Source organism: Choloepus didactylus, chromosome 18, assembly GCF_015220235.1.
Source record: "Choloepus didactylus isolate mChoDid1 chromosome 18, mChoDid1.pri, whole genome shotgun sequence".
NCBI classification, from domain to species: domain Eukaryota; kingdom Metazoa; phylum Chordata; class Mammalia; order Pilosa; family Megalonychidae; genus Choloepus; species Choloepus didactylus.
In genome coordinates, this window is record NC_051324.1 from 42,552,695 (window position 1) to 42,576,156 (window position 23,462).

The 23,462-nt window shown below is 36.1% G+C and overlaps 1 pseudogene; it reads right to left on the reverse strand.

Moving 5' to 3' along the window:
* The window catches only part of LOC119514736, a 127,943-nt pseudogene extending 105,042 nt beyond the window's left edge, over positions 1-22,901 (reverse strand).
* Between the last annotated feature and the right edge of the window lie 561 nt (positions 22,902-23,462).

Genomic DNA, 23,462 nt, shown 5'->3' on the forward strand with positions numbered 1-23,462 from the left:
AAGCTACCAGAAAGCCCAATCCTAGCTCAGTATGGAACAGATTGAGTGAGCCCTGACTCAGGCAGCCTGACATAAGAAGTTGCACACTTTTTTCTAAAGTTAAATATAGTTTGTTTCTGTTTCTACTGTCCTTTTAGACAAATAACAGCAAATAATAACAGATTTATAGAATATACAGAGAAGCAAAAATAAAAATGTGATACATGGTCAAGATGGGAAACAGTACATAAAAGTAGAGCAAGATATTTCTTAGATGATAAAACGATCATTCACAGACTTTAAAATAATTATGGTGACAGTGCTAAAAGATCCAGTTGAAAAGATGGGCAATATGTGTAAATAGATGGAGAATTTTAGCACTGATATAAAAACTCTAAAGAAAGAATGAAATGAAAATGTTACAAATGAAAATTGTGATATCTGCATTCATTAGATTGACTCAGCAGATTGGATACAGCAGAGAAAAGAACCGGTGAATTTGAAGACAGCATAATAGAAAGTACAAAACAGAAATACAACTGATTATTGTGATGGCACCAAATAATGGACTCGCTGTGCCTGCACCCTTTTTCCTGTAACTTTGTGTTCTCCATCCATATGGTGACTCTGGGATGGTCTTTCAACTTGAATTGCTAATAAAACACATAAGAAGTGACTATGTGCAAGTTAGGTCTCAAAATGTTTTGCAGGCTTTAGCTTACTTTGTTGTACTTTTGGGCTTGCTGGCACCTGTACTTCAGCCTTTCCATAAGAACATGCCAGGCTAGGTTGCTGGAGGGATGTGAGATATGTAGAGGTCAGACAAATGGATGATAAACAAGGTGATCCATCTGACAGCCTCCCAGTCCCCAGAAACAGCTTCCTAGCTGACTCAGCTGATTGAAGATACAAGAGGGAGTCCAGCCAAAACCTGAAGAACTTAATTAGCTGCCCTTAGAGGATTATAAAGTAAAACACAGAAATTGTTTGAGGGCATTATGTTTTTGGATGGTTTGTTATTCAGCACTTCCTGATACAGTTATTCCAAATTTTCACTTTATTTCAACTTTCATTCCCAGAAACCATTATCCATCATTCTCACTGGTATAGTTGTTGCATGTCTTGATTTTAAATTACCAAAAGAGACACTCATATTGATTATCTTCAGTCCCTGAATTAGTGTATCTTGGTTTAGGTGCCCATCTCCTGAACTTCGAGATATGCCAGTAAAGTGGGATTGCAGCATGTAGCGTGTTGCTGCCTTCAAAACTGTGGGAAGAATATATTCCATAGAAGGGCAGATGATCATGGGGAAAATTATTGTCATACTTTTTCTGCAAATATTTTTATTATATTAGAACTATTATATTAGATTTACCTTCCCACTGCTTCCCTATACAAAAGAAAAAGTAAATACATTCAAAACTTATTTCATTGTTCATATTCACTGGACACTATGCAAAAACTAAGAAATAAGCAAGCTACTGTGCAATAACAAACATTTACTCTTAAAAATCTAGTTCCTTAGACGTCAGTGGTGGTAAAGGCTGCTATGTCATTATTTTGTTAAATGTGTATCTAAAACAAATTAAGAGACTTTCTAAAAAGCAACAATAATGAGAACACTGCACATCCAAATTGATAAACATAGACCCTTCCTCATAGGTAATACATTGTTTTAAATATTTCCATTTTCAAGAAAGAGGTGATAAATTGTTTAATTTTTAAAATATAGAAAATAAACAAAAATAAATCCAGCCAAACATCAGTGAAATCAATAAATATAGTCATGTGGGATGAATGTTCAGGAGGGCAAAAGAAGATGTAACAGTAATTGTAAGACCTGGCACACTAAAAAGAAATAGGCATGCTTTTGAAAATTTATTGGGATGAAGGAAAACACTCAATGGTAATTCATGAGAACAGACATCTTCAAAGTAGGCAGCACAGAAGATGGGCAAAGCCTGTAGCTACTTAGGTAACTCCAGTTTGAATTGCCTAGCTATGGAGTCTACCTGCTCCCTGTTTCACCCCACAGTAGGCGCGGGAGAGTGTGCTGAATTAAAAATGGTCTAAAGAAGGAGACTCAAGGACAAATTATCTGGGAAAATATGCCAGAATGTATAGGCAATTTTGGAAGCGATGACTAGCCTTTAGCTAGAGTTCTAAATCTGAATTTCAGATGAACAAAGTTACTTTTTAGTATTAGTATGTCCCAAAGAGTGTATGATATTTATATTAAAAAACTCTATTTGGTGTTTATCTGAAATTCAAATTTAACTGGGTATTGTGTACTTTGATTTGTTAAATCTGGCAACCCTGCATATTGTTACTTATCTTTGTCAACTGAATGAAGATGAAACTACATTTCAATAGGGCTTTATTTGTGAGCTCAGAAGATATTCTACTAGTCAAAATATAGCCCTGCCCCCCCTCCTTAATTCAAAGTACTCAGAGATACCACTAATTGGGGAAGAATATATCTTAATAAGTAACAATAAATTAAGCAAACAACAACAGCAAAACAGGATCTACATAAAAATAACATCAGAAAAAAAGAAGGAAAGAAATAGGGAGAAAAAGGGAGATAAAATTCACACAGAAGTAAGATTTTGCCAGAAAATTGAGAAGCCGGAAATGCTTCTTAACTCATTCTGAAAGGCCAGCACCACATGGCTATAACACAAGACTAAAATTGTCAAGAAAAGAAAGTATAGACCAATATCTCTTATGGTAATAATGCAAAATATCTAAAAATTTAGTAAATCAAAATCAACAATATACAAAATGGATACCACAGCATGAAAAAGAATGGTTTATCTCAGGAATACAAAGTTAATTAGTTTAACATTCAAAAAATCAAGCAATGCAATTCACCATATTACCAAATAGCAAATGAAGACATAAAATTGTCTTTAGGCTGCATAGGTAATCTGAACAAATATAGTTATATAACCATTTATATCATTATATCATGGCAAATTTAATACTTTATTCATGTTTTAGTTAATGAAGACTAAGATGTGTTCATTCAAAAATATTTATTATGTACCTACTAAGCATCAGATACTATTCTAATCATTGCCCATATTGAAAATAGCAGACAGAAGTCTTGTCCTCTTAGAGATTATATTCTAGTAGGGGAGTGAGAAAAGTGACAGCATAAATATGGATGTATAGTAGAAAAGAGCAAGTACTAGAGAAAAATAAAGTAGGTAAAGGGGGTGGATGGCAAGGAGTGTGGGCATTTGTAGTTTTACATGGTGGTAGGAGATGCCCTTCATGAGAAGAATTGAAGGAGCTGAGGGAAAAGACCATGCAGGTATCTGGTTGAAGGGCAGATACCTGCTCTATACTATTTCCCTTCTCTTTAAAAGCTGCAGGGCAGAGAGAAGATTAGAAGAGAAGTTAAAATATAATGCATGTGGAATTTCTCCATCACATTTCATTTTTGTGTGTCATTCACTAGAGATTATGGAGAAGCTGAAATAGGATTAAGGTGAAAGAAAAGTGAAGCTCAGTTTCCACTACATGAGGTAGATGCTATCAGGAATTTATTTAGAGTTCCCTCTGTGTTTTCATCCTTACCACCCTCAAAAACTGCTGTTGTTTAAAAAAAAAAGGCAAGAAGAATGCTTTTGAAAAAGTAAGAGAGTAGTTTTATTTCCCGAGTCAAAAAGAGAACCAGGCAAGGATGTAGCTATGTAAATGCTGGGTCACTGAAAAGTCAGTTCAATATCTGTTATCCATCAAACTGCGCTCCATCTGCAGGCACGTCTGTCTCAGAAATATTATCAAACTGTGCTCTTCAGCCTCTGTCCCTAAGCAGATTGGCAGTGCTCTTGTTGACTTTGAAATAACTGTGCCGTGATGTCTTCTGCAATCCCAGGAAAAATGACAGAGGATTCTTGCTTCCCAGATGGATCTGGATCGACATCTAAAGTACCACATTGTTTATGTGACTGTAGCACAGGATTCTGGCATCCTTCAGGGACAAGGGAGACATTTTAGGAAAGCAAAACAAAGCATTTTTTGATATCTGCAATGTATAATACAATATAAGTATTTGCATTATTCCTGCAGCTCCATAAATCTAAGCCATGTTTGATTAACATTCAGTTCAAGCTCTCTTTTGTAGTTTATAAGAGTCTGCGATATGGAAACAAAATGACTAGAAGGGAACACTTTTCACCAAACTGTTCATAGTTGCTCTTTTCTAGGTTGTAAAAATATGGATAATTATTTTTGCTGCTTTCCACATTTCTGTGTTATACAAACTTTCAATAACAAGGATATATTACTTTTGTAATGGGAAATCTTTCTTAACATATTTTTACTTTTATAATATTCTCATTTTGTTCTAATTATGAATGGAAATACTATCAAGGAAAACAGTGGAATAATCAACATTTATTAAGTGTTTTCTATGTCCAGGCAATTCACGTATTTGATTAAACAAATTCCTGGGAATTCTGTCATCTTAATAGCTCTTGAATTATTTCCCATCACTTCTCTCCATCTCTGACCCCACTGCCTTGCCCTTACCACACTAATTGCAGTGTGTGACCATTAGCATACGCATCATGTGGGAGCTTGCTAAAAGTGACGAATCTTGGTTCCCACCCAAAAACTACTGTACTGATATTTGAATTTAACAAGACCCACAAGTGATTCATATGCACATTAAAGTTTTTGGTAGAGCCTGGCATTCTGCATTTCTCACAAGCTGCCAGAGGGGCTGATGTTGCTTATCATGCAGTCCCTCACTATGTTTGAACAGGACATCCTCTTATATTATCTCACCTGCCCTCTTGCTTTCATTCTGTCCCTGCCCAAACCATTTCCCACATTATTGTCAGTTGTCATTTTAAAACATGGATCTGATATATATCAATTAAATTAAACAAAACAACATTCAGTTGGCTTCCATATCTTGCAGGTTATAATCTCACCTTTTCTGTAGATCATCTAAGGCCCTTCACAAGTTGGTCACCAACTATCTATGCAGCTACACCTTTAGCCACAAATCTCCCCAAATATTGAGCTATTCCCAAACATAGTTTAAGTTCTTCCTTTTACTCATTGTGCACCACCTTTTTTACTTTCTTTATCCATCTTTGACATTCTGATGAGCTCCTACTCATATTTTAAAATCTGGCTCAAATGAAGAGGATGATCTAAATGGATGGGAATGCTTAGGTGTGACTATGATCTGTTAATTTTCAGTTTAAAGTCAAAGCCCGTAAATAAAATGAAAGCGAAGAAATATCTCCCTATCCTGCCTCTTCCTTATATTCTACCATGGAGGGATGACCTGGTTAAAGTTCAAAACCATAACTTTATTTTCTTTACCCATAAAATTAAATTAGGATTACATAAGATAATGCAAGTGAAAATACTCTGAAAACTATAAAATGCTACTTAAAAAAGAAAATTGTTGTGTTAGGTTAGACTTTGGATCAGAAAACATGCCATCTCTCTCTTCCACCTCCATGGAAGGAATGTGCTTCCCCATTCTTTGTCTTGGGGATTTGATCAATAGAATATTAGTAGATGTGATGAAAACAGAGAATTGGTATGGGTTTGTGTTATTAGGGTCTACCAGAACTGACTTACACAGATGGACAAATTTTCAGGAATTTGTGCATACCAATTATCAAACACAGCCATTATTAAATATTAGCAAAATTAAAAACAAAACCAATAAACACCCAAAATAGATCACGCCCTAACTATTTTACTTTGTTTCACTATTATCTATGCTCTTGAGATTATTTGTATGTCTTATATCTTTATGGTGGGAATTCTGTATATGGGTGTGCTATGTCACATCTCTTCCCAACTCTGCATTTGAACATACATTTTGTATTATAAGGATGAAAATAACCTTAAATGATATGACAAAAATACATATGAATTGAAACAAGCTGTTGGCTAAGACAGCATTTGTATGGAATAGCATTTTGCAAGGTTGACTCTTGGCTGCCATCTGGGAACTTGGACTCTGAGAGTGCTCCTACCATTCCCTAACTGATAAGCGTGATTTACTGTGCCAAAACTGCCTGTACAAACTATGTGGTTTGTGCTAAACAACTGCTTTCCTTCGGGAATGTGGAATTTTGGTATGTGCTAGGCAGAGGGTGCCCACGTGACCTGCCTCTGATAAAAGTCTTGGGCACTTAGGGGTCACCACCCCCTGCCCCAAGAGCCTTTTGGTTGCTCAGATGTGGCCCTCTCTCTCCAGCTAACCCAACTGGGCAGGTGAACTCACTACCCTCCCCCCTACGTGGGACATGACACCCAGGGGTGTAAATCACCCTGGCAATGCAGGAAATGACTCCTGGAGATGAGCCTGGACCCAGCACTGTGGGATTGAGAGGATCTTCTTGACCAAAAGGGGGAAAAGAGATGAAATAAAATAAGGTTCCAGTGGCTGAGAGATTTCAAATGGAGTTGAGAAGTCACTCTGGAGGGTATTCTTATGCACTATATAGATACCACTTTTTAGGTTTTAGTCAGTTGGAGTGGCTAGATGGAAATACCTGAAGCTGTCAAAGTGCAGCTCAGTGACCTTGATTCTTGAAAATGATTGTCAAGATGTAGCTTGCACAGTGTGACTGTGTGAATGTGAAAACCTTGTGGCTCGCACTCCCTTTATCCAGTGTATGGACAGATGAGTGGAAAATGGGGACAAAAAAAATTGATGAAGAATAGGGTGGGATGGAAGGGATGGAAAGATTCAGGTGTTCTTTTTTGCTTTTATTTTTATTTTGGAGTAAGGAAAAGGTTCAAAAATTGATTCTGGTGATGAATGCACAACTGTATGATGGTGCTGTGAATAATCAAGTGTACACTGCGAATGACTGTGGGGTATGTGAATATATCTCAATTAAACTGTATTTAAAAAAGTAAATGAACAATGGGAGGAACAGGGGAATGGGATGTTTTGGATACTCTTTTTTATATTAATTTTTTATCTTATTTTTTGGAGTAATGAAAATGTTCAAAGTTTGATTGTGGTGATGAATGCACAACTATATGATGATACTCTGAACAACTGATTGTACACTTTGAATGATTGTATGTTATGCGATTATATCTCAATAAAATTACGTTTAAATAAAGTCTTAGGCACTGAATCTCAAATATGCTTCCATGGAAGATAACACTTCACAGACACCATCACTACTGATGCTGGAGGAGATGAGCATGTCCTGGTGGCTCCAGGGAGAGAAATCATGGAAGTTTGTGCCTGGTTTCTCTGGACCTTGCCCTCTGCATGCCTTCCTTTTGCTGAATTACTGTGTATCCTTTTACTGTAATAAATCACATGCTGAATCCTGTGAGTTCTACTAGCAAATCATGGAACCTGAGGGTGGTCTTGAGGATCCCTGATGCAGCATTACATAAACCTATTGAGTCAACAGAGCATAAAGACACAAAGGAAATTTTGTTCTCAGTAAATTCTTACCTTGGATTTCTTGATTCTACCTTCGAAGATTAAGGCCTGCTTTCATATTTGAGACTGTTAATACTTAAAACTTTTGAATTCAGTGTCCAGACCCTGAACTTTAATTTACAGTGTCCTGGGACTTAATGCTAGAGATTTCAGTATCTGTCATTGACTGGCTTCAACTTTTGATGGAAAGTCAGTTTGGGGATTTTGGGTTTTATATTAATGCATTTAAATTTGACCCTCCTAAAGACTTTTCATTATTTGCAACTGGAGATAGAGTATTCTTCTTTTAATATATTTATAACATAATGAGTTTCTGGGATATGCTTTAAGCTATAAATATTCTTAAAGACTAAACATTAAAATAGGGTGAGTATAGAAACTGACATGCATAATTTATCAATGGTGAGGTATTATGCAAATTCCATGCTCTAGAGGATGGATACATAAAATTTCAATGAAAGTTTTGGCAATCCAAACTCATCTTACGTTCTTGAGTAACGCGGGAATATCACTTTTCTCAAAGGTGGATCTGGCAGCTAAATCAAAAGTTGCCTAGAAGATAAGTTTATTAAGAGTCTTACTAACATGCAGGAGACTTAGTCTGAGTTCCAACAATCATCTTTTTAATTCTTGTATAGTTTAAAAGAGGAAAAAGGGCACTTTTCTTAGGGGCCAGTTGAATATATTATTTTAGTATTGTTGTCAAGATATTATTAATGATAAGGCATTGCAAAGCATCTAATACTGGCTGGATTTTATTATCAATCATCTAGGTTAAAAGGGATAAAGCATGCTGTTCAGGGCATTAGTCTTTAAATGGTACCAAGGGCTCAGCATGAAGTTTCAGCAAGCATGGGTAGGATTTGCTAATAGTCCATTAGCAACAAGTTTCATGGGTGAGAAAATTATGTTTTACTCACATCTACAAAGGATTGATATAACTTTTAATATTATAGAAGACAGATCTATATAAAGGACTCAATATGTGGCTCCTAAATGCATATATTGCTTATATATATATATGTGTGTGTATATATATATATATATATATATATATATATACATATAATTTTGTAATAAATTGTGATTCATTTTCTGCTCATATCTGGATGGACTTGGGGTTTTGGGGACAAGGATCTGAAAAGTCGTAGGAACTTTATACTCTTGATGAGTTACTCTAGGATGACCTGTGGCTATTGTAAATATGCATGCAGTGAGAAACAAGGGTGATGAATCAGAGGTAATAGTAGAGGGTATAGTTACTTTTTACTTTTTTTTACAACTTTTTTTCTTGTTTTTTTATAGGAGCTTTATTTTTCAAGTTAAAATATTTATGACTGATATTTTCCTTAGATGTGAATCAATTTGCTGATTATTGATTGATTAAAATCACTAGTTCATGAGATTTTCAGAGACATTATTTGAGATAGAGAAAATGCTTTCACAGGCTAAAAATATTGAACTTAAGTAGTGAGAAAATTAAATTATGTAAGAAACATCTGATGATCTTAAGTGAAGAAGTCACCCAATTTTTACATAGTGCATGTTCTACATCTGTAACATAGTGTGCACACCAAGGAAGGAAAGCCTTTTAATTATAAATAGTATCCACCGCTGGGTGTTGAGGGTCTATACTCTTTGGGATTTAGCAAATTTAGTGTGTTTTAGTAAACAAGCAGGTATTATATTATAATCTGATCCAATAAATTCCTTTTATACAAAAAAGTGGGAGTGTGTGTGTATAAGTTAAATATGCAGATTAGGTATATACCAAGAGTGAGATCACAGCTACAAAACTGCTCTCTCTGACTTGGCTCTCTTGTGTTTAAAACTAATGAGCTCCTACTCCTGACATCTGATCCTACTTGTGCAGCCAACTCCAACTTTGGACCTTCCTTAACTTCATGGCTCTCGTGTCTGATTATGCTTCTCTTTTTATAGTAAATATTTAGTCGCATACTTTTAAAGAAGTATTTGGAACTGACCCTATCATGACTTTGAGCCTGGAATTACTGTTGGGTAACCACTCGCTCCTCTGTAAACTGATGTACATCCACATACCAGCTTTATCCCTTCGTTCTCCTTAGCTATGCCCATCCATACATGTTGCGTACATCTTTGGACTCCTTTCTCATACCCCAGAATTACTCATCTGATGCTCAATATCCTTTTCCTCAGGCCTCAGTTTGAACTTGATAGATCATGGCTCTCACAGCCCCTGCCTTTACCTTCACTACCTAGTACTCGGTGGGTCTTCACCAAATGTTTGTTGAAATTAATGAATAAATAAGTGAATGAATTAGTATTTCAGGGAAACCGCTTGAGCTGTATATCCCTCCTTGAGATAATACTTCTTCCAACTTGATTAAATCCTTCTAAATCTATAATGCCTGATCACTCCGGAATCTAATGGAGCACAGGGCCAGGTTTGTAGGGAGGACCTGAGCCCTACTCAGATTATGCCCTTAGTTGGACGGCTTTATTGCTGCTCGAGGGAAACGATCAAAATGAGGGAGCCTCAAACCTTTTCTAATTTCTAAATTGCACTTTCCCAAATGTCTCAGATCTTTCACTGTTATTATTATGTAATAATCACAGATAGTGTGAATCTGAGAGCAGTTTCTATTTTGGTTATTGTGCTGGTTTGGATGTATCATGTACCCCTAAATGCCATGTTCTTTAATGCAGTCTTGTGGGGGCACACGGATTAATGTTGATTAGGTTGTTTCCATGGAGATGTGATCCACCCAACTCTGGGTAATAGCTTTGACTGGATTATTTCCATAGAGGTTGGCTGTGTCCATTCAGCATCGGTCTTAATTAAATCACTGGAGTCCTATAAAAGAGTTCACAGACAAAGGAACTCAGAGCAGCTGCAGCTTAGAGAGACATTTTGGAGATGGCTGTTGAAAGCTGACATTTTGGAGATACTAGCCCAGAGTTTGCCTCAGGAAGCTAAGCCTAGAGACGTTTTGGAGAATGCCATTTTAAAACGCAACCTGGGAGAAAGCAGACACCAGCCACATGACTTCCGAGCTAACAGAGGTTTTCCAGATGCCGATGGTCTTTCTCCAGTGAAGGTATACTCATGTTTATGCCTTGGTTTGGACACTTTTATGGCTGTAAAACTGTAAATTTGTAACTTCATAAATCCCCTTTTTAAAAGCCAATCCATTTCTGGTATTTTGCAGAATGGCAGCATTAGCAAACTGGAACAGTTACCAAATTTAACACTTAGGTTTGAAGATACAAGGTATACTTAGAAAACTATGGAAGATTGTGTGGTGATAATACAAAAAATGGCTTTTTGACAACCTAAAAATTGTATTATATATCATTTCCTAGAAGGCATAGGAATCCTCTTTTGGTGTCAAACATATATATCACCTTTAATAATCTGTAAATTTTAAAGAAGTAGACAGAAATACCAAGTCATTCCAAGTACTATATTTTATTAACTGTTCATTGAAGAATGCACTGAGCAGTTAAATATATTTAATCAAGAAACAGGAAGCTCTCTTTAATTTTCCTGTAGGGGGTCATAAAGAGGAAGATAATTATTCTCAATCGCAGAGGCAGGCTGTATTTCATTTGCTTTTCTTTACTCTTCTGTTGAAATCAAACCTCATCTTTGCAACTTTGGTAATTTCCAATAACAGAACTTACTGTTATTATATCATACATTAAAATGTATGAAGTTTAGTTATGTGTCCAAGAAGGATGGTAGCTGGACAAAGAGCAGCCTCTTTCCCATTGCTGTTGAAGAAAGGCCTTTCTTGTACTGAATTTAAGTTTAATTTTTGTTGCTGACGGGCTAATTGAACTAGCAACTGTGTTGGTGCCTTTCTCCAATGAACCTGAGATTCAGTTATTGGTCAATCTGAGGGAGAATTAGCTACTTGTGCTCCTAAAAGTCCTTGCCACCTTTGTCTGCCAGTGTCAGCTATGCTCAAACGGAACCCAGAACTCATTTGCAAAGAAGGATATTTCAAAAGAGAATATGCATTGTATGGAATGTATTTAGCTTATTTTAAGGACACATCTACCAACAAAAGAAGCATAAATAATTCTTAGAATTTCACAAATGCATCATATTTCTCTCCAGCTGTGAATGTTTTTTGGTAGGAAACTGGAAAAAATCAGATGTAAACATCAATATGTTACACATGCAAAAATTAAAATTTAAAATATTTATGCTTAACAAAGACAGCTGAAGCATAAGAAAGTAAGGCTGGAGATTTCTGGTTAGAGAAATAAAACCTATGTGTCTGATTTGGTGACAAATTATTTATCATTCTGATTTTATATGTATATATATATTATTTTGGCAGTTGATACTCATGTACAGCACTGAGCATTTTTTCTCCTTAATAGTGATTTTGAGGCAATATTATTTGCACTAACAAGGTATATTAAAACCAAAGCACTGAAATACTACAAAGCAAACAAATGTTCTGATGGCCGGGGGATCCTGGCAGGGAATAAGTTGACAGCTCAGTTATCCAAACAGGTTACAAATGATTGCACTGAAGATGAATGCCTGTGGATTTCCCTCGTGTTTCTCAATAAGACTGAAAATTGTCAAAGAGAAGATGCCTTCTCTCCAAATAACTACATATTTGTGAACTGTAATAAAGATTTGTGTTTGCATGTGTGTGTGTGTATGTGCATGCTAAAATAATAAAAAGAGCATTGGATTTGGGACATTTTTAAAAGACAAGGTTATTAAGAGCAGGTTTCTAGAATACTAACAATCAAAATGGAAAGGCTGTCATTATGAACATCCTGTTGTATTACAAGATTCTGAACAGCCTTCAGAATCACCAGATAAAAATTATGCTCTATCGAGTGTGAGTTGTGAATGTGGTGATATTATTCTATATTTTTGTAAACAAGATCACCAAATGATATTTAGGCAAACTGCTAACCATAGTATTTGATTAATAAACACCCCAGTTTCCCAATTGGGTTACCATTTAGCTGAAATGAAAAGAATAGCAGATTAAATATATCATCTAAGTCCTCACCTTTTTCTTAATTGTAGTGGGAGTCTATCTTTAAAAAAATCATTCTATGGATAAAAGTAGGAGAAAATTATTGTCTTCTCTGTTTCATAAACATGTAGCTATTCAAATTATATACTTAGTACTTGGGACACTTAATTAAAAATAGGAAGACATTATGGCTTTGTAGAAATAGCCTAAGTTTTAAGCCAAGTTAATTTGGGTTTCAAACAAGTTGAATAGACTTGCAGAATTTAATTTCACATTGCTAGCCTTAATTTTATTCATTTCTAAAATGGCTCTGATAATATGAATATCATGTATCCCACAGGGTTGTTACAAGGATTAAATAAAATGATGCTCATAAATTATTTTACACAATGTCAACACAGCATAAATGCCTTGGTGACATTACTTATTATTATTATAGTGAGCTAGGCTATAGTGACCTGCTTAGGATCTCTGTGACATGAGCTCCATATCTTCTTTTATTAAATCATTGCATTCATTTACTAGACTCTTAAAAAGCACTATCTGTGTCAGATATAGGCTAATAACTGGTGTAAACAGATAAAAAAGGCAGCGTCTCAAGGGTCACAGTCTAGTTCAGGCAAGATTAAAGCAAAGAAATCATTTCAGTCCAGTTGGTGAATGTCTTGATAAACGTATGCACGAGAGGCTCTGGGAGCAATGAGGACAAAGGCACAGAATGTAGGTTGAAAATTTCACTAAAGAAAGACATTCTGGTGAAAGGTAATGCTTGATGAGTTTTAAAAGTGAAAGGCCCATCCAGCTATTCTGTGGATATCAACAAACTGATTCTAAGGTTTATATGGAAAGGCAAAAGGCCTAGGATAGGCAACTCAACACTGAAGAAGAACAAAATCAGAGAACTGAGACTCCCTTTACTGTAAAGCTACAGTGATCGAAACAATGCGGTATTAGTGAAAACACAGGCAAATCGATCAATGGAACAGAATAGAGAGAGCAGAAGTAGACCCACACAATAGAGTCAAATGATCTTTGACAGAGAAGCAAAGGCAATTCAATAATTCAATGGAAAGGGAAAAGTCTTTTCAATAAACGTTGCTGGAACAACTGGACTTCCACATGCGAAAAAAAAAATGAATCTTGACACAGATTCATGAAAATTAACTTGAAATGGATCAAAGAGTTAAATTTAAGTAGCAAGATTATAAAAATTCTAGAAGATAACATAGGAGAAAATCTAGGTGACCTTGGGTTTGGTGAGAACTTCTTAGATACAACTCCAAAAGCACAGTCCATGAAAGAAATAACTGATAAGTTAGACTTCATTAAAATTAAAAACTTCTACTCTAGAAAACACACTGTTAAGAGAATGAAAAGACAAGTCATAGACTGGGAGAAGATATTTGCAAAACATATCCAACAAAGGACGTGTATACAAAATATATAAAGAACTCTTAAATCTCCACAATAAGAAAACAAAACCCAATTAAAACTGGTCAGAAGATATGAAGAGATACCTCACCGAAGAATATATACAGATGCCAAATAAGCATATAAAAGATTCTCACCATGATATGCTATGAAGGAACTGCAAATTAAAAGCACAACAAATTATCAACCTATTAGCATGACTAAAATCCAAAACAGCCACACCACTAAATGCTAGTGAGGTTGTGAGCAACAGGAACTCTAATTCATTGAAGATGGAAAGGCACAATGGTACAGCCACTTTGGAGGACAATTTGGCAGTTTCTTACAAAGTGAAACATAGGCTAAACATATGATCCAGCAATCACACTCCTAGGTTATCTACCCAAATGAATTGGAAACTGATGCCCACTCAAAAACCTGCACATGAATGTTTATAGCAGCTCTATTTATGATTGCCCAAAATTGGAAGCAAACAAGATGTCCTTTGATAGGTGAATGGATAAAAAAACTAGTATATCCATACAATGAAATACTATTCAGTGATAAAAAGAAATGTGCTATAAAGCCATGGAGCAATATGGAGTAATCTCAGGTGTTACTGCTAAGTGAAAGAAACTAGTCTGAAAAGGCTACATACTGTATGATCACAACTATATCACATATTGGAAAAGGCACAACTTTGGAGATAGAAAAAAGATCAGTGATTGCCAAGGGTTCATAGAGGGGGTGATGAATGAGTAAGTGGAGAATAGGACATTTTTATGGCAGTGAAAATATTCTGTATGACACCAAATTGGTAGATACATGACATCATGTGTTTGTCAAAACCCATAGCACCGTAATACAGACAGAGTGAACTCTAAGGTACACTATAGACTTTAGTTAGTAATCATGCATCAATATTGGTTCATCAATTGTGAGGAATGTACGACACCAATACAAGATGTTAATAATAGAGGGAACTGTGTGTGGAAGAGGAGTATATAGGAACACTCTTTACTTTGTGCACAATTTTTCTGTAAACCTAAAACTGCTTTAAAAGTAAAGTTCATTATTAAAGTAAAACAAAACAAAACAAAAAAAACAAAACAAAAAAATCAAGTGAATAAGGATTAGCCAGGAAAAAGTGCAGAGGAGATAAGTGAGGGATGTGTTGAGAACGTCTGCTAACCCATTTACATTTCAGAAGGAGATTTTAAAGATATGCTTCCCAGGGATGATTCTGTGGGTATGTAGTCTAGTAAAGGAGCACAGAATTATTGCAGACATTTGAAGATGCAGAATTGGAAAATATGGGTGATGTGTGGACAGAATTTTTAAAACACTATAGACATTTTTTGAGTCTAAATCTGCACTGTGGGTTTCTTTAAATGTTCTGCTTGCCTAATTGAAGCCGTCAGCATGTAGAAAAGCAAAAGAAAATTATGCGTTTTGTGATAAATAGCATCAGAATTAAAACAACAGATCGACATCATTTTATTTAAGTAAATGGAAGCCATTTATACCAATCTTACATAGATGAAGTTTTTTTTTAATCTTTTAATCATATATAGCTATTTTTATTTTCTTTTATTGGTGCAATCATGCAGTAATATGGGGATAGTATTAATAAGCAGATGCAAAATCAGTTCTGTGTGTTGCTGTAATAAATCCTATAGAAGGCTCATAAACTGTGCCTATAAAACAAAGAAGTGAATTTTATTTCATGGCCTGTTTATAATGTGTCAGGTCAAGCACTGAAAATTCTATATTTCAATTCTCAAACATTCTTATGAATTGGACTTATTCATGTTAAGAATCCCCATTTTAAGGATGGAAAAATTAAAACTCAAAGGGATTAAGGAACTTGTCCAAAATCATACAGTTTGTTAGACATAGAGCCCAGTTTTGAGTATCAGCCTTTGAATTTCCAAGCACATGTCCTTTGTGCCTACACCAAGATGTCTCCAAGAGCAACTACTTAGAAACAAACAAGTAAACCAAAAATCAAAATTGATGTTTAATTTTTAGGAGTTGACTTTCCGATAAAATGGGTACCAAATGATACTAGAGCAATATTTAGAACCCATGGGTGCTTAATCATTCTCTTGGCTTAATACTGATTTAAGTGCAAATAAGTTAAAGTTGTGTCTAGCCATTTCTCCATGTAACTTCTTTTGCTTTATAAATATATATTTTTCTATTTCTGTCTGTCATTCTGCAAAAGATTTCCTTGCTCCTTATAGCCATTATATTGTTTTTATCATTATTATTATTATAGTCCTGTGGTGGTTGTATTAATAAATATGTGTTAAAACAGAATAAAATACCAACAGCCGCACCCTTGTTATAGCACTACATCAAAGCTATAGGAGACGTCTATCAGGGTGCTCAGTATGTCTTTGTTTTGTAATTCACACTTTTAAGTAATAGTGCCATTCAGCATGACTTGAAGTGATATCAAAATGACAATAGGAAGTAAAATCATGGGAAAAACATTAAACTGATGATCCTCAGATATCATCTGGTACTATCATTATGTAGATGAGTATTCTGTAGTCTTTCTTCACCATTTTCAAGTCACTTGTGGGCTTATTCCATTAGCTTAAAAGCACATTTAAGATCTCTTCCAAGCTCTTTTTAGTTATTTGAATGCAGTAATTTATTAAAAAAAAAAAAACTACCTAACTATCATTTTGAAGAATGAATTCATTTTAAGCAAAAGTTCATATTTAATTCATTAATATCACTCCTACTCAAAATGCTTAAATAAGACTATTAAAGTACTTTTTATAGTCAAGTAAAAGTCACATTAGCAGCATAATTTAATTTGAATGCTGAATAGACTAAATTTGTTTTGCATTTCTAAATCACTAAAATTCTAGGTCTTACATGGGAGTAGAGAGGAACAGACAAAACAGAAGACTAGAATAGGAAAAATCTGTAATAACCCTGTATGGAAAAGGCTTTCTTTTTAAAACAGAGTCATCTTCTGAATCTTTGGGGAAGATGTGTTCCAGAAGGGAATCTCCAGGTAGAGAACAGATTGGATCACCTCTCTAACTTTTGCGATTCTTTGCATTACTCCCAACCCCTAGGACTATATATGTTACTTAAAATTCTGGCTCAAGTGTAGGCAAAAACTCTTTGCATTGGTTATTCTTTTTTTTTTAAGAAGTTATTTTTTAATCAATATTACATGTGTACATAACTTAAAGAGTCAAACAGCTTTGCAAGTTTGTACAAAAAAACAAATCCCTCACATACACCCCATTTCCCTTTACCCCAAAGCAAACACTTTCAAATCCTGTACCTGATTATTGTGGTATTTACCTCTATATTTCCTAATAATGCAATTATATTTTATATCTTGATTTTCCCCTCAGTATTTATTTTCTTTTGACTCTTTAATATGGAATATAAGAATTTAGCTCCATCACACATCCTTCCACATCCTCCATTCTCCCAACCTGCCAATGTAGTTATACTGTAAAAACTGAATATTGATCTAACCAAAATTATACTGAGTATGAATTCTATTAACAGCTCAACCAAGAGATATACTGATTACTTTTCCTTTCCTGCACATTTCCCCCAAATGGCAATTACTTGTTACCTCATTTGTTAAGTTATTATTATTAACTTAATTCCAAACTCTTTGCCAGTTGTCTAAATCTCCTCTTAAAATTTTCAGACGTATCAGGTATTTTATTACTTATATTTTAAGAAATCTCACCTAGAAACTCAGGACACATTCCAATTTGGACTAGCTGCCATTTGGTCCTGGTGTACAATGGCCATCTCTCTCCACCTTAACTCAAGGGATTCTCTTCACTCTCTCCTGTTAGAGTTCTTGTTTCCAAGGTCCCATCTTGTCTTCTTTTTTTAGTTTAACCCCTTACTTTGTCCTTCAGCTGTTTTGTCAGAAAGGGTGTGAGAGAGGTACAAAATTTTAAGACTGCTTTATTCTACCCTCACACTAAATAGTTTGCTAGATGTAGAATTCTGGGCTGGAAACTATTTTCATTCAACTTTTTGAAGGCTCCCATTGAACTGTCTTCGGCTGCTTATGTTGTTATTGAGAAGTCAGAAGCCATACTACTACCTCTGTATATGACCATTTCCCTCTTTATTAGTTTCCAAGGGATGCCATAAAAAATATCAAAAACTAGGTGTCTTAAAACAATAGTAATTGATTCTCTCACAGTTCTGGAGGCGAGAGGTCTGAAATCAAGGTGTAGGCAGGGCCATGTTCCCTCTGAAGTCTCTAAGGAAGAATCTGTTCCATGCCTCTCTCCTAGCTTCTGGTGGTTATAGGCAGTTCTTGGCATTGCTTGGTTTGTGGATGCATCACTCCAACCTCTGTTTCTGGTTTCAATGTTGTTCTCTCTGTACCTGTGCCTTTCTCAATGTCCAAATTTCTCTCTTCTTCTTCATGAATGTTCTTTATTTCTTCTTATTGCTCCAAGTTATTGTCTAGTGTTCTTTTATTTCAGCCTGAAAGACTCCCTTTAGCATTTCTTGTAGTGCAGGTCTTCTAGTAATGAAATCTTTCAGCTTTTATTTATAGGTAAATGTTTTAATTTTTCATTCATTTTTGAAAGAGAATTTTGCTGGATATAGAATTCTTGGTTGACAGCTTTTTGAAGGAATTTATGCCATCCCACTGTCTACTACCTCCATGGTTTCTAATGAGAAATCCTCTGTTAATCTTATTGGGGATCTCTTGTATGTGACAAGTCACTTTTCTCTTGCTGCTTTCAACATCCTCTTCGTCTTTGGATTTTGACAATTTCACTATCTTGTGTTTGATTTTGGATATCTTGGAGACTACCCTGCTTGTAGTTCACTGAGCTTTGGAATGTATGTATACATGTCTTTCATCATATTTGGGAAGTTATTTCAGCCATTATTTCTGCAAATAATTTTTGTCCCTTTCTCTTTTGTCCTTCCAGGACCCCAATGATGAATATGTGTCACACACAGACTACTTACTTTTCTTCATTATGCTTTCTTTCTGCTTCTCACACTGGATAATTTCAATTGTCTTGTTTTCAATTTCATTGATTCTTTCTTCTGCCTGTTCCCATCTGCTGCTGATTCCTTCTGAAGTTCTCCAAGTTTCTTAGATGTTGGTGAAGCAATGGTGAAAAATCCATTGATTTGATGGGTTGGAGAAAGCTGGGCTGGTCCACCGATCTGAAGTCTACCAACTGAAAGATGATCAAGTTTGGTGATTATTTCCAGCACTAGCACAGCCATTTCTGTTAGATAAGAGGTAAACTGCTTTGGACCACAGCAAATAGCATACTGTGTAGCTGTTCTCACAGCTTTTGGTTCAGTCTGCAAAGCATCCCTGGGACAAAAAAAGGGCTCCATCTGATGTTTCTCCCCACCATCTCACTCGGACAAGTACACAAGCGGGAGGCTTTGCAATCTTCCATATGACTTTATTAACAGTAAGTTTCAGAAAGCAGCATAGCTGGCCTTCAACCAGAGGTGGTAGGCTTGTAGATGGAGAAATGTCACTCAAACCTCTCTCCTTGCAGCCATGGCCGCCCCTTGGCCCCTGGCTTTTTGTTGTTTCATGCCGAGCCTGAGCTTCTCCAACTCAGGTACAGCCCCGGCATGAAAGCCGTACCCTTCCTCCTGCCATCCCTTCCCACAGCGCCCGTGTCCCCTGGCAACCAGCACCACCGGGGAGCCTGGGATGCAAGAAGAAGTCGCCTTGGTTATTCTTATCACAGAGACTGACATTTTCATGGAAAGCTTCTGTAAAAGTCAAGGTTGAAGAAAATTACACCCCCAAAACTATCCATTTCTTCATAGTTCAGATGCTACAAATCCCACTATATAAATAACTTATTGCAGAATGCATTTTCTAGATTCTCCTGTTTCTTCTATTACTAACAGTTTCTTCTCCAAGGAACATTGGAGTGAAATCTCCTTCAATCTTCAGTGATAGCATGATGTTACTGAAGTGCTCTGGATTTGGAAAATTGAATTCTGATTCTGTCTCATGAACTGATCTTGCTCTGTGTCTTTGAGGAAGTCACTTAACATCCCTGAATAAAATTTTCCTCCTGAAAATAGGAAAATAAAATGCTTTCTTTAAAAGATGGTTGGCTTTCACACAAGATATAATGTGAAAATAAAACTCAATAAATATTTATTTATGGAGAAAATAGCAATCACCTACACTCAAGGGATTTTTCCTTAATTTCTTCTCTCTATTATTGTGTAGAAAATTCCATCTATTAACTACCATACTACAGCAATTTGTCTTCTAGGATACAACTTAATTCACATTCCTCAAAACCGTCTAAAATTTTTCCAACCAGCTTCTGATCTTTAGAGCATATGTATTTCAAAATGCAATTCCTTTCCAGGCCCATGTTGAATGACATTTCTAAGTCACAGTCAAAAGTAAAGCCCTCGTTGTCTTAGTTATTATCTCATTTCTTCTATGAAGCATTTTCTGATGATATATATTGGTGAAGCCTGTTTCTCTCAGTCATCTACTTTTGTGCAGTATGACATCATTCAGTGTCCAAGAGATGCATAAAATTCAATTAGACTATTTGCTCATTATATATAATTTAGATAATTATACTGTATTGGGAGACATTTTCTATTCAGTGTCATTTGAATTACTACTCAAATGTTGAAGAAACTCAGTGCTTTCTTGGCCCTTAGGAAATGTTTCTAGAATTCTCTTAGAGCAATGAGGAGAAACAAAATGAACTTTTATGTAGTTCTTTACATAATATTGCCTTAAACTCCCTGGGCTTTGGTTAACCTTCTCTATTCCCATGGTAGCCAAGACTCCATTTAACCACCCATTTTTTGGCTGAATCAGAAGCCTACTTCCTCTGGACAATACTTCAGACTCAGCTGAGCAAAGAGATAAAGAAAAAAAAGTCTAATGGTCCCAAATCTGCTGACACCAACTATCAAAACTTTACAAGAACTTTAATCTCCCCACATCCTTCTCTGTCCCCAAATGCTTGTGCTTGTGTGTACCTTGCTAGCCTACCACCATTATGCTAATACGCCAGGGCATAGAGTGAATTTTTGTTGGTATTTCGATGACATTATAATCAAGGACCCAAAATAAACTGGAATCTTTTTCTGTCTTTTACGATAAGTTTTAAAACATCTCTGATGTGATTATTACAGGAACTATCTATAAGGAGGGAAAGATATATGGGAAATAAAACAAAGTTTTCAGCAAACCTGAGCAGACCTCAAGACCTCCTTATGCAGAGCATCGTAAAACTTGGGTTAGAAGATTAATCTTAGACTTAAGATAATCACACCTTCTTACTTTTCTCATACTGACCCCCATCCCTTCATCCCACATTGAAATCTCAGCAATCTGGCTGACAACAGTGCAGAAGCAAATCAAAATGGGAAGGGATTCAAAACAAGAAATTCTTCAGAGCAGGTGCTGGTCTGATTCACATAGCTACATCCATAGATGAGATGAAAAACCAAGAGAGAATCCAAGACAACACAGTTTATTTGAGCCCACAGTTCTGCTCTCTTGCCAACAAGGTCCCGTCAGTATCTTAGATCTCAATTCATTTCTTTATTGCTTCTCCTCTCAAGGAGATAAGAAGGTAGGAAGGAGTTGGGGAGAAGTAAGCACAAATTCCCTCTTTCTTCTTTCAGGATTTAGAAAAACCACACTCTAAAGACATAAAGAGATCTGAAACTACAGCCTCATGAAGATGCTATTTGGCAGACTTGTCTTTGACAATCAGTAACTTTTGTGGAGTTGATGCTGACATAGGAACAAATTTCAGGGGTTATTCTAACTTTGATGGATATCTAGACTCTGTAATGTAATTTACAAGACCCTCCATGTCCTAGCTCCTGCAAAGCTCTCAACCACATTCATTTTCCCTTGTCCAGAATCCCTTTGCACCATCATCCACTTTGAAGCTGAGTAAGTCTGCATTTTCATCGGGTGCGCTGAGAAGTTATTGAACATTACATTGTAATAACTTCCCTTTTAGGCTAAATATAGATAATCAAGCATGGCTAGACTGTACATTGTCAGGTCACACATGGTAATATAATATCTGGAAGGGGAACTGGTGTTATAACATGAAGGGTTTTATATATCATGCTAAAGTTTGGACCTTTTCCTTAGGGCAAAGGGAAAACATAAAAAGTTTCAACCATGAAATAGATATGGTCATACATCAAGCATTAAGAAGATAAGAGCTACAGGTCATTGGATATGGGGAATGAGGGAAATGATGGATCAGGAAAGAGTGCTAGGTTACTGGCTTAAAAAAATGTGCAGAAGATGAAAAAAAGAGAGAGAGGGAGAGGGAAAGGGAGAAGGAAAGGGAAGGAAAGGGGAAGAGAGGGAGAGGGAAGGAGGAAGGAAGGAAGGAAGGAAGGAAGGGAGGAAGATAGGAAAGAAGGAAGGTAGGAAGGAAGAAGGAAGGAAGGAAGGAACATAGGAAGGAAGGAAGGAAGGTAGGAAGGACGGACCTGAGGCATGTCAGTTGGAAAGCTGAAGAACGCTTGCTATTTCCTGGGTTTGGAATGCGTTTCTTTTCTTATTCCTTATGCGTAAATCTTCCCTGTGCTTTGAGGCTCTAATAAACCATTGCTTTTCTGGGAAATCTCCCCAGAATAATCTGTGTGCCAGCCTCCTTTGGCATAACTCCATAATGGCATTCATCATAATACATTGTCATTGTTGGCTTGTTCACATTAATGCCATATGATCTTGGGGGTTACTTGAAAACAGGAACTTACTCTTTCAGCTCTGTGTATCTGATGTATGGCATAATGTCTGATACAGGGTGAGTGATTCATAAATATTAGTCAAAGGTATAATGAGAGAAGGGAGAAAAAGGAGATTATTACATGGGTAATTTATTCTAGTAAATGGCCCCGAAGTCTTAGTGTCTTAACATACAGATGGCTTATTTCTCACTTACTTTGAGGTCTTGTGGAGGTGATGGTTCTCTTCTGGGCCACTCTCCTCCAACTGATGACGTGAGGAGAAGACTGCTTTCATCTTTAAGTTCCACCATCTTCTAACTTTAGGAATTAAGTTGGCAGATGGGGGAAGGAAGCTCAGGAAAAGCCTACTAGATACCCCTCATCTGAGAGTGAGATACATCACTTCTATCCTGAATCCACTGCAAGAACTAGACACATATCCAATCTTAGAATAAGGCAGTTTGGCAAATGTAGAAAAATGCATGCATGTTATTGAGCCTTGACTGTATGTAATATAGGAGGATATAAAAAGGAATGGAAGAATGGAGAGCGGGAAACTAAGTGACAGCATTTGACTAGAATTAAGAGTAAGTCCTAACATTCAGAGAGGAAAATTAGTTATACACTGTGATTTCTGATTTAATGAGCAATGTGGCAAAATTACTAAGAACATCCCTATTATGCAAATCCAGAATCAGGACCACGCATTGAAAAGTGAGCATGCACAGCCACAGAATAACTTTTCACATCACTATTTGTGTAATATGCCACAATGTGAGTGTATCCCTGGCTTCATATGTTTCTTCAAATAATTCACCTCTTAACATGCTATTCCATGTATAATAACTTTGAGTTATCATATTGCCCAAATT